The following is a 13246-nucleotide window of genomic DNA, read 5'->3' as shown; positions in this document are numbered from 1 at the left end:
CTGCTTGGCTTGTTGATCTGCTTGGCAAGCCGTATCGATGCTCCTTTTATAGGCACAGCACCGCTTCTACTCGACAGGGCATCGTGCGCTACATACTTTATCTCATCGAGCAGTGCGTCCACCCATGCGTTCTTATCCTGCCGACATCTTTAGTCCCGGTTGTACCCACCAGCCGGGACTAAAGGTTACCCACATGTCCTTATCCCACCGACAGTTTTGTTAGATGACAAAAAAAGGATCTTTCGTCCCGGTTGTACCCACCAGCCGGGACTAAAGGTTACCCACACGTCTTTATCCCACCGACAGTTTTGTTAGATGACAAAAAAAGGATCTTTCGTCCCGGTTGTACCCACCAGCCGGGACTAAAGGTTACCCACACGTCTTTATCCCACCGACAGTTTTGTTAGATATGACAAAAAAATGATCTTTACTCCCGGTTGTACCCACCAGCCGGGACTAATGTTTTCGGCGCCATTGCGTTCCCGCCTATTTTTCTTCCCGCGCTTTCCACTGCGTTCCCGCCTATTTTTCTTCCCGCGCTTTCCACTGCTTCCCGCCTCTGTCCTCCCGCTATTTTTTTTCACTATATATATATATATGTAGGCTTGGCCTCCATTTACATATCACATCTAGACTCATATCTGCAAACCTCATCACTCTGTCCCATGGCTTCCATCGTATCTCTAACCCTCCGGGAGGCGGAGGCGCTTTCCGCGTCGAACTACCCCTGCCCGCCGGGCTACCGTGTCCCGACCGGCTGGTTGCTGAGCGTCGGAGGCATACCGGTCCATCCTGTCCCTCTAGGTGTGGCGCGCGAGATGGCCATCACGAACCACTACTACTTCGAGCTCACGCCAGAGCAGCGGAGGAATCCCCAGTGGCATCCCGACTACTTCCCGACTTGGGAAAGCTTCTTCATCAATCGGCGTGAGAGGGCGCTTGCCAGGCACGAGGAGGGCGGCCCGCCTCCTTCGGACTTCAACGAGGGCGGCCGTCGGCTGTGGTGGTGCGGCCGGACTCTCCAGGGCGTCATGGCCTACCGTGGCCCCCGCCTGCGCTACCCTCAGTCCCAGCCCACGCGTGCTCTCCCGTCGAGGTTCGACTACCGCGACCCCGATGCCAGCGACGATGATGACGGCGACTACGGCGACTACAGTGGCGAGTACTATAGGGCTAGGCATGAGTATGACTGAATGACTAGAACAGTCGAATCTGGCGATGTATCTTAATTAATTTTCAGTTGAGCTATGTACTTTAATTCCATGTATGTGGCGGGAAACTTTTCTCCGAGGAGCTCTGTACTTTAATTTCAGTTCAATCGTAATAAATTTCGTGTCAACCACTTTATTGAACAAAACCAACCGACATCGACTTTATAAACTAAATTTAAACTAATAGAACCGACAACGACTTTATTGAAATTACAATAAAATAGATAAATTACTAGTCTAGTCTCTACTCGTCGTCGGAGGTTGTTTCCGTCCAAATGTCCTCCCACCGAGGGTCGTTTTCGGTCCAAGTTGTATTCGGGTTCTCGAGCTCGAAGGCGGCGACGGCCCGACGGTGGTGCCTGTCGGACCTGCGTTGTGCCCTAAGGTTAGCAAAGAACGCGTCGGTGTTGTCGGCATCGTTGGGGAACTGCGCCCTCCACTGGCGCATCAACTGCTCGTCGCGCTCGGCGATGGCGATCCTGCGCTGCACCTGGCGGTGCCGTCGACGAGGCACGGCGGCGGCGCGAGGAACTCCGCCTCCTCTAGCGATTCAACATCCGGGAAGTTCATGTCTCGCCCTGGCCGCCGAAAGCGCCACGCCGCCGCGTCGTAAGCGCGCGCCGCCAGCTCCGGCGTGTTGTACGTGCCGAGGGTGAGGCGGAAGCCACCGGCGCGTATCTCGGCGGTGAACCTACCGCTCGGACGCACTCGAACGCCACGGAAACCGGACTCCCCTCGACGACGTGGAGGCATCCCGGAGATGAATGAGCGGAGGCGGTGGCGACGTGTGGTTGCGCCCGCACTCGTCGCTCTATATAGCGCACGCGGGGCATGGCACGTGTAAGCCACGGCTACACACGTCGCACGCCGGCGTCGGCGGGGCGAGGCACGTGGAAGCGGTGGCTACACGTCGCACGACGGCGTCGACGGGTAAGCGACACGTGTGGCACGGCGGAGGGACACGTGGCACGGGGAAGGGACACGTGTGGCACGGCGGCGGTGGCCAGTACATGGCGGTGACGGTGGTGGCCAGTACATGGCGGTGGCGGTGGCGGTGGTGGCCAGTACACGGCGGTGACGGTGGCCAGTACACGGCGGTGGCGGTGGCGGCGGTGGCCAGTACACGGCGGTGGCGGTGGCCAGCACATGGCGGCGGCGGCGGTGGACACGTGTGGCACGGTGGTGGCCAGTACACTCGCGGTGACGGTGGGGGCGGTGGCCGGTACACGGCGGTGGCGGTGGCGGCGGTGGCCGTACACGGCGGTGGCGGTGGCGGCGGTGGCCGCATACATGACGGCGTCGACGGGTAAGCGACACGTGTGGCACGACGGAGGGACACGTGGCACGGGGAAGGGACACGTGTGGCACGGCGGCGGTGGCCAGTACATGGCGGTGACGGTGGTGGCCGAGTACACGGCGGTGGCGGTGGCCGCACACGGCGGTGGCGGTGGCCAGTACACGGCGGTGACGGTGGCCAGTACACGGCGGTGGCGGTGGCGGCGGTGGCCAGTACACGGCGGTGGCCAGTACATGCATGGCGCGGGCGGCGGTGGACACGTGTCGCAGTGCGGTGGCTTTTTTTTTCATTTGAAATAAGGCGGGAATGAAACTTTTTTAAAAAAGTGGACTAAAGGCCTTTTTTGCGCGCGCAGCGAAAACGCAGCAAAAAAGACCTTTAGTCCCGGTTTGTATTACAAACCGGGACCAAAGGGGGGGCCCAAAGGGGGGGGGCTATAATCGTTTCGCTTCGTCTCCGCGGAGATCAATCCCGCAGAGACGAGCGCGCAGAGACGCCGCCAGGCTGCCGCTCCCGCCGCTCGCCGTCGCCGTTGCCGTCCGGCCGCGCCGCCGCCCGCGGCGCCGCCACCGCGCTCGCCTTCGCCGCCGCGTGCGCCACCGCCTCCACCACCACGCGCCCGCGCCCCGCCGCCCGGCCGTCTCCGTCCGCGCGCCGCTGGCCGCCCACCGCCGCGCGCCTCCTCTCCCTCCGCCCGCGCCCGCCGTCGCCCGGCCGTCTCCGCGCGCTCGCCGCCGCCTCCTCCCTCCCTCCGTCCGCGTGCCGCCGCCCACCGCCGCGCGCCTCCTCCTCTCCGCCGGCAAGGTGTGAGCCCCCCGGCCTTTACTTTTTTTTACTTTTTTTGTTAACTTAATTCTATATCTCAAATTTGTTGATACAACTCTATGTTAGTTAGTAAAATAGATCGACTCTATGTTAGAAATAGTTAGTTAATTAGTAATAGTTAGTAATAGTTAGTTAGTAATAGTTAATAGAACCGCCGGCAAGATAGAACTCTATTTTTTTAGAAATAGTTAGTAAACTATTTTTTAGAAATAGTTAGTAAAATTTACAATAATATATGTTAGAAATAATAATGCTAAATACAACTCTATGTTAGTTAGAACTCTATTTTTTTAGAAATAGTTGTTAATATGTCGGCGCCGTTGAGATGTTCTAGCTAGTAGTGATCGATGTATAGTTGGTAGTGCGGGCGCCCCTGCCGGTGCCGAGTCCGTGGCGGTGCCCCTACCGACGCCCGTGGCTGTGCCGACTCCGTGGCGGTGCCGGTACTGCCGGCGCCCCTGCCGACGCCCCCAAAACAGGGTCATTCAATTCCCGCTACCGCTCCCGCTGTCGTTCCCGACCCCCGATCCGGATCGATCGATCCGGGGTCGTGGAACGCGGCGTTAGTACAAAAGTAGTGAAGTTTTTTATTTAGCACAATATCATGTTTTCAGCACTATATTATCGATCCTTAGTTAAGAACTACATATGTAACTCCATTTTCAGTTTTCTGCATTATCCTTAATTTGATCATATGATGGTTCCTATGTATAGCTTGCAGGTCGTTGTAGAAAGCATGGACGAGAGATGAAATTCAAGAAAATTTCATGGAGGAACTCATAGCAAACGGTACTCGGATGATCGCGACGACGACGTTATTCCAGATGATGGCGGTGACGATGTCACCGCAACTTATTTGAATGACTCCGGTGAGGGAGCGGAGAATATTGAGGAAGAAGATCCTAGTGGTGCCGGTGAGGAACAAGATCATCATAATGGCTCCCGAACCGTAGTTATCACCGAGGTATATAAATTAATTAAGCCGCCGTTGATCGACTAGATGCATTAACTAATTAAATTGTACCGACTATGAATTATTTCTTTTTTAGCCCTCCGGATCGAGCACTTCTTCCGTAAAGTCGAGGAAGCGAGGCCCGGCCAAAAAGTTGGATGACGGTGTTAGGCACGACATCACCCACATCGAAAAGGATGGTAAACCGATTGCTCCGGAGAAAGGTGCAAAGGCATTTATAGCTCAATGCGGAGTGCTTGTTAGGGACCACGTCCCGATCACCGTTCGAGAATGGCACAAGCCGAAGGGACTAGTGCTGTCTCGCAGAGGAAGAAGCTCAAGGTCTTTATATCGATGATGTAGCCAAAAACAGCATTATGAACAAGCTCATGTCACATTTCAACATAGTACCCGAAGAGGGGGGTGACGCTGAAAAGGCCAAGATGGAGCAGGCCCTCCGCGAGTTTGGCAAGAAGAAGATGGCCGAACTATTCAAGAACCACAAGAAAAGATTGCGCCGCCTTATCAAGATAAAGAAGACTCAGGATAGTGAGAAGGTAAAAAATCACTGGGAAGAATTCGTGAAGTACAGCACGGAGTCAGAAGAATTTAAGAGAAGGTCGGAAATAAATAAGGCAAATGCTGCGTTGAAGCTATATCACCAAATTCTGGGTCCAGGTGGATACAGTGGCTAACCGTCCTAAGTGGCAGGCAGCCGAGGCGGAACCGACCGAGAAAGGGATCAGATTAGGGACACACGGTTGGATCGAACGGTGCAAGGAGTGGTTCTACGGGATTGGGGGAACGTTGGATCCGGAAACAGGGAAGTGCATCTATAAGAAAGCTCATCCGAAGGTTCCCATTGATGCCCCGGAAAGAGCACATAGGGACGTGGAGGCGGGGTTGTTCCAGCCCGAAAGAGAGAATGATGAGCTGACACGCGCCCTTGGGAACAAAGAACACGCCGGACGAACACGAGGCACGAAGGCTCCGTTCCGTGGAAGTATGGCTTTCCTGCGAAAGGAAGAGATTTCCTGATAAAAGCCATGAGAGGAGGAAGGCAAGGGAAACAGATCGCCTGGCTAACTTAGAGGAGGGTATGAGCACCATGAAAGCCCAATTAACCATGGTAACCCAAGTACTTACATCTCAGATGGCTCAGGGGCAGGCTGTAGATCCTGCATTGCTCAATGCCCTCGCCCCGCTGCAATCTCAACCACACCGGAAAAGCAGCATGGCTTCCTCTCAGCAGGTGGATAATGATGATGATGATGACCAGGTGGTCGAGCCTCCTCGCTACCCCCGTGGATGATCTCACCGAGAGCCGTCCTTGTGAGCTGCATGTTAAAGTTTTCAACCTATCCTTCAAGGCGGCGGTCGGCATCCTCTTACCTACAAGGTCTTACCATTGCCGTCCGGTCCAAGACGACTTTGCTCGTTGTGATGGTGGATGAAGTGTTGAGAGATTATGAGGGGTTGGTGCTTGAGCACCCCGGCAGTGAAGATGGGGAAATCAAAGAACCGGGAGAAGCCCGTAGAACCACCGTGCAATGGCGGAAGGAGAACATTGTGTTTTCAGGTGAGAAGCCAACAAGCAGTGCCACCTCCGCCTCCTCCGCCACTCGTGCAGCCTCCTCCGCGTGATGATTCTCCTCTCGCGCGATGATGATTCCCCTATCCATGACCCGGTCCGCTCCGCGTGAAAATACTCCGCCGCCTCCTCCTCCTCGTCGGAGACTCCGCCGCCTCCACTTAAGCAAAAGAGAAGCTGTCCGCGGCACCTCCTACAGCCTCCGAAGAGATCATCAACTCCAATGAGGGCACGGACTCCAGCAGTTGTTACCACATGAGCAGACCGAAGAGCAAAAGGCGTTTCTTGCGCCGAAGAAGATGTTTATTCGACCGCGTACGCTGAAGCACTTTGCCGAGACGAGAATGAAGAGACCTGAGCCGAGAGCTGATTATGACCGCTCTCTTGGACAGTCCTCTAGAGCGAGCAAAGAAGCAAAAAAGTCGCCCAGCCTTGGACAAGCAGAGACATTCAGGCCGCACCCCACTTCATCGTGGAGCCATATCATGATCCGGAGACATCATCGATGATCGAACGGGCGGCTAGAGCTCGTGGAGCATCGCTGAGTACGAAGATTACTATCCAACGGCTCAAGTGGTAAACAAGTATAGATACGGATCCGATCTCGTCAAACCTGGCGAGCTCGCGCGTCTAGGGACTCAGATGCGAAGGTTGCATGAATGGTACCTGAAAGCCTGTCGAAGAGGTGAATCCTACCTCACGGTGTATCTTAGAGATGAGCATTACTTCCGGGGGGTCGAGGAGATAAACCTTGAGTTAGAAGAACTGTTTCAGTTATTCAATCAAGACGCCCTCGACAAAGCTGTCATCAGTTGCTACTGCCTGTAAGTGATTTATTTGTGTAATTAAGTTTGTAGCTCAGCGCTCATTCATTTGCACTAACAATTATCCTCATTATATTCTTTGTGTACGCTATACATTTAATTATGCAGAATGAAGAAGCTCGAATACAAAAGAGGCAAGCTCCTACCGCCGGGTTCATAGACCTGCATACAGTTCATGAAGTTACGGTTCGAGACTTCCCCAAGGACACAGAGGACAACATGTTAATGTTTTTAGTGAAGCAAGCAGACAAAGAGGATATATTCTTTCCCTACAACTTCAAGTGAGTGTTATATATAACATACATTATGCTTGTGCACCTTCCACTTTATTCTCGTAATCATTGAGCTATGCTTGTGCAGATTCCACTTTATTCTCCTAATCATTGATCTTCCCCTTGGAGTCGTAAAAGTCATGGACTCGAAACGTAAAGAATATGCGGAATGGGCGGACATGGCTGCCATCCTCCGGAGGTAGTTTCAATCAATTTCGTATTGGCATCTTCATCTGTTCTAATTCGAAGATATCATCAACTAATCAATTACTCATTTACTCATTATTTTTTGCCGAGCAGGGCTTGGAAACGGTTCATCAATACTGTTCCGGTAAATGGAAACCGGAGCTTACATTTGAAGATTACCCCGTAAGTAGTACTATATATATAGCTATGTCCGTGAAACTTTATATATGATATTTACTTTCAATACGATGCTTGATTATTAGTTTGATCGAACTATTTTTTCGTAAAGTGTATGAGGCAGGAACAAGGGAATAACTTATGTGGATACTACGTCCGCACCTTCATGCGTGACATGGCCTGTCCCAAGGGTGGGGATGCCCGTATACACCACACTCGTGTACGATAACAAAATTTCACAATTAATCTTAATTAGTACCATCTATTGTATTGAGTTCCATTCATATATTGATCTCCCTTTTAAATATAGATGATACGCCTGCGGGACACTCTCATAACGGAGGATCAAATAAAAGCAATTCAAGAGGAAATCGCGGGATTCTTTATTACCGAGGCCCTTACCCCAGGTGGAGAGCACTATCGGCGGATCGTGACGGCGGAGGAAATTCGTCGAGGAGATGTTGTATTGTAAATATGCATGCATTACGTGTACTGTTGACGATGTCGTGTACTGTTGACGATGTCTATATATATTCATGACGATTTTGACGGTGGTTTCTTGAATGATATATATGCATTGCTGAAACTCTGCCGCGGCAGAGAAACGCCCCGTTTCTCTGCCGCGGCAGAGAAACGCTGGTACAGCCTAAACCTGTGCCGCGGCAGAGAAATAGCAATTCTCTGCCGCGGCGAGAAACCTAGGCCCGGTTCGTACCACGAACCGGGACCAAAGGCCTTCCACCGCGAGCTCCCTGGCCGCACCACGTGTCGAGGCCTTTAGGCCCGGTTCAACTTTGAACCGGGACTAAAGGGTACCCCCTTTAGTCCCGCCCAATTGGTCCCGGTTTGGGAACCGGGACTGAAGGCCCAAATGGACCGGGCCTATTGCCCCTTTTTCTACTAGTGACTTGCATGTGGACCTAGGATATGTGTGAAAGTGTGGTGGAAGGTGTGATTCACCAAATGGTGCAAGGCATTGCTCCCATGTGTGACATTCCTCTCTTTCAGGCGATAACACTTGGAAGATTTCTCGACTTGTAGGCTGAAGGGTCCCGCTGCGGGTATACCGGTGGCTACAATGTGCCAAAGTGTGCCAAACCTACCTTTCCATGTGTATATGGCCTAATAAAAACTAAACCTATCAAAAAGTATGTTGGTGGAACCTCGCGCGGTGAAATCTAGGGGGGTAGACCCCCCCGAGGCACGCAGACCGCCGTTTTCGGGAGAGAACGACCGCCGGAGCACCGAATGCCACCAAAACTTGCATGTGGACCTAGGAAATGTGTGAAAGTGTGTTGGAAGGTGTGATTCACCAAATGGTGCAAGGTATAGCTCCCATGTGTGAGATTCCTCTCTTTCGGGCGATAGCACTTGGAAGATTCCTCGACTTGTAGGCTGAAGTGTCTCGCTGCGGGTACCGGTGGCTACAATGTGCCAAAGTGTGCCAAACCTAGCTTTCCATGTGTATATGACCTAATAAAAACTAAACCTATCAAAAAGTATGTTGGTGGAACCTCGCGCGGAGAAATCTAGGGGGTAGACCCCCCGAGGCACGCAGACCGCCGTTTTCGGGAGAGAACGACAGCCGGAGCACCGGAATGCCACCAACACTTGCATGTGGACCTAGGATATGTGTGAAAGTGTGGTGGAAGGTGTGATTCACCAAATGGTGCAAGGCATTGCTCCCATGTGTGACATTCCTCTCTTTCAGGTGATAACACTTGGAAGATTTCTCGACTTGTAGGCTGAAGGGTCCCGCTGCGGGTATACCGGTGGCTACAATGTGCCAAAGTGTGCCAAACCTACCTTTCCATGTGTATATGGCCTAATCAAAACTAAACCTATCAAAAAGTATGTTGGTGGAACCTCGCGCGGTGAAATCTAGGGGGGTAGACCCCCCGAGGCACGCAGACCGCCGTTTTCGGGGGGGAATGACCCCCGGAGCACCGGAATGCCACCAAAACTTGCAAGCAGACCTAGGATATGTGTGGAAGTGTGTTGGAATGTGTTATTCACCAAATGGTGCAAGGCTGTGTGGCATTCCTCTCTTTCAGGCGATAGCACTTGGAAGATTCCCCGAACGCGGTTTGTTTACGCCGAAACCCTGATATGTTGGAGGGGGAGTAAGGACTTAGAGTACTTGTCGCATTGCAAAAATATAGTATAAACATTGCATTAATCAAGATGTGGTACTTGTCATATTTCAAGAATAAAATATAAGCATTAAAATAAGTACAATATAGAAAGAAAAAGGAGAAAATACCACAAGGCACACGGCAAAGGAAAATGTGCACGGCAAAGCAGCCTTTGCCGTGCGGCTGGGCACAGCGCACGGCAAAGAAGCCTTTGCCGTGCAGCTAGGGCTGGCGCACGGCAAAGGACCCCTCACGGCAACGCCTTGTTCTCTTTGCCGTGCCTTCTTTCATTGCCGTGCGCTTTGCTGAGGCTTTGCCGTGCGCTTTATCTTTGCCGTGTGCCGTAGGTCCTCTTTGCCGTGCGTTACTCGTTGCCGTGCGTTTTCTGTTTACGTTGCACGGCAAAGTATTCTTTGTCGTGTGCGAGCACACGGCAAAATGTGGTTGCACGGCAACGAGCGTTTTTCCCGTAGTGAGGAGGGATATTATAAGTGAAGTGCACTACTCCCCAAACAAGACTAGAAAAAGACACAAAATAAAAAGTGGTCAATCGAGTTTCATGAGAACCACAAAAATACACTTTATGCACCGCTTTGAACGTCTTTTTGCAAGATTATCTTTAGTAAGCAACAATTTTTGTAAATGAACCACAAGAAGATCCTTATCTTCACCGGTACCTTAATTCTCCACAAATATTTTGAAGACGTATACTCGTTCATATAATCAATATACATAAATTTGAGTACAGAGATTTGACTGAAAAACATCAGTTGAAGTCATGTGACATTTGAAACTATCTAGCTGGCCCGTTAAAGCTAGCTACTCCCATTATATCTGTACCAAGCGTATCTAAGTTTCTCATTTATCATTCATGAGAGCACGTGTGAATCCTATATTGAACGGCATTTGAGATAAGACATTTGCAGCTAAAACATCTTTATGTCTAATGATATTATTCATGGACAGATATTGAGATGCTAACGAGGAGTCACCCAGTCACGTGTCTTCCCAAAATCGAGTTCTCGTGCCATCTCCCATGATAAAAGAGCCTCGTTGAAAGAAGACATCCTAAACACCCATAAATTCTTCGGATAGTCTGTTTTGGCTTGCACTTGCGAGAGAGTTTTGTCATGAATCTACTTATTGTGTAGCAATTCCTACCACACCCCATCCTCATGAAGAGTCTTAAATAACAACTTTGCTAAGTAAGAATCTATTCTTTATTTCAAGTACCTCAATACCTAGACATCCTTGGAATAATTTTCTACTTTGTTAGTCTATACTTCTAGCTCATTGTAGCGATTCGTAGCATAGAAAATAAAAAAATTCCTACCGCAAGAAAAATAACAAGTCAAGATCTAATCTAGTAAATGGTAGAAACGAGGTGAAGATCAACATACCCTCGAAGATCTCTAAGCGTTAACAAGATAAATCTCGTGGATGATGTAGTCGATCACTTGCCGCTTTCGAAAGCGTGTAGAAGATCTTGAGGGTGCCGCAATCGGGCAGCACCTCCGCAATCGGTCACACATACGGTGTTGATGACGACGTCCTTCTTCCCGTTCCAGCGGGCAGCGAAAGTAGTAGATCCTCCTCGGAATCCCGCCAGCACGACGGCATTGTGACGGTGGTGGTGGAGATTTCCTGCAGGGCTTCGTCATCGCCGTGCAGGAGATGTATGGAAGAGGTGTGGTGCCAGGGTTTGGGAGAGGGGGGGCTTGGGGCGCCGTCGTTGGGTGCCCTGGGTGGTGTGGCTGTTCTGGTGGCCGGCCCCCTCCCCTCTCATCCTCTATATATAGGTGAAAAAACCCTAGGGTCCAATCCTACTCAACATGGGAGTCCAATTGAAAACCTACCATATGGGGAAACCTAGTCAAGGTGGGATTGCTCCCCTTCCTTGTGCTAGGGCCAGCCATGGAGGTGGAGTCCACCATGGACTCCACCTTCCCACTTGGTGGGTCGGCTAGGGCTGGTGGAGCCCTTCACCTGCCTTAGTGAAATATTCCGGATGATTCTACAACCTTCCATAAATTCACCGGATCATTCCCAAACTTGGAATATGACTTTCCATATTTGAATCTTATTCTACGGACCGTTCTGAAACTCCTCGTGATGTCCTGGATCTCATCCGAGACTCCGAACAATATTTGAACTCCATTCCATATTACATATCTACTTAAAACGACATCAAATCTTAAGTGTGTCACCCTACAGTTCGTGAATGCAAGCATGATCAAGACACTTCTCCGATCAATGACTAATAGCAGGACTGGAGATCTATAATATCTCCCACATATTCAACGATGACTTCGTGATCGAAAGAACCATTAACATAAGATACAGATTCTCTTTGTCGCGCGATACTTTACTTATCCGAGGTTCGATCATCGGTATATCTATACCTAGTTCAACCTCGTTACCGATAAGTACTCTTTACTCGTACTGTGATATGATATCCCTTGTGAGCTAGTCACATGCTTGCAAGCTAATTGGATGGCATTCCACCGAAAGGGCCCATAGTATATCTATCCATCATTTTGGATGGACAAATCCCACTATTGATCCAAGTGCTTCAACCTATACTTTCTAAATACTTAATGCCACTTTTATAACTACCCATTTACGAAGTAATGTTTGATGTCATCAAAGCATCCATCCGGTGTAGGTGATTAATATGATCTCATGGTCGAAATATTAGGTTACTATGTATCTTAAAGCTTGTAGCAAAACGAACTAAATGACTTGATCATATGCTATGCTTACTATGGGTGCACATCATTTACCTAATGATATGATCTTGTTATTAATAACATCTAATATTCATGACCATGAAACTATGATCATCTATTAATCAACAAGCTAGTTTAACAAGAGACTTACTAGGGACTTCTTTATGTTTACAAAACACACAAGTATTAATTTTTCCGATTAATACAATTATAGCATGGAATGCAAATATTTATCATAAACACAAAGATAAAATAATAACCACTTTATTATTGCCTCTTGGGTATATCTCCAACACTCATCACTTTGCTAAAATAAGTGAGACTTATAAAAATCTAAATTTTTTCCTTATCCCTTTGGGTACCTCAAAGGAAAATAATAGGAACATATGTAGATGTTAGAAAAAAAATTATTAGCACAAGAGAACCTTCGTATGAGAGAATTTTGCATAGCCGTGTTGCAAGTTTACGTTCAAAACGATCCTCAAATGGCTTTTATTTTTTATTAAGAAACTTCCTATAGTGAATAGGTATGGCTAAATACTTGAAAGGTAAAGTGTCCACTTCGCATTCAAAGATGTTTCTTTCGAGAGTGGATAAATAGAGGGCGAGCTATATGTAGCTCTTTATTTTTAAAAATTCAGAAATCATACTTCTATGTTTCAAAAATTTGCTAAAAAAAATCCTTGATGTAGCCAATGATGAAATCTACAAATATGCAAAATCTCAATGTGATTTTTTTAGTAGTTTAGGCTACACAAATGAAAAATGTGTGGATCTAAGAATAGTGAATAGTGCATATTTCAAACTATAAAACATTTCAGATTTTGTCATTTTTGTGTAGTTTACAATACAAAGAATTTCACATTAAAATTTTGCACGTTTGTAGATTTCATCATTGTCTATATGTAGGATTTATTTTCAGTTTTTCTGAAAGTTAAAATTATGATTTCCGAATTTTTGAAAATAAAGGGCTACATGTAGCTCGTATGCAGTTTTCGGTTTCTATAGCCATTCCCTACCTCTTAGCCTTGAATTGCCGAATCATAT

The sequence above is a fragment of the Lolium rigidum genome, chromosome 3 (genome assembly GCF_022539505.1).
Source record: "Lolium rigidum isolate FL_2022 chromosome 3, APGP_CSIRO_Lrig_0.1, whole genome shotgun sequence".
NCBI classification, from domain to species: domain Eukaryota; kingdom Viridiplantae; phylum Streptophyta; class Magnoliopsida; order Poales; family Poaceae; genus Lolium; species Lolium rigidum.
Note: the sequence above shows the minus strand (reverse complement) of the source record.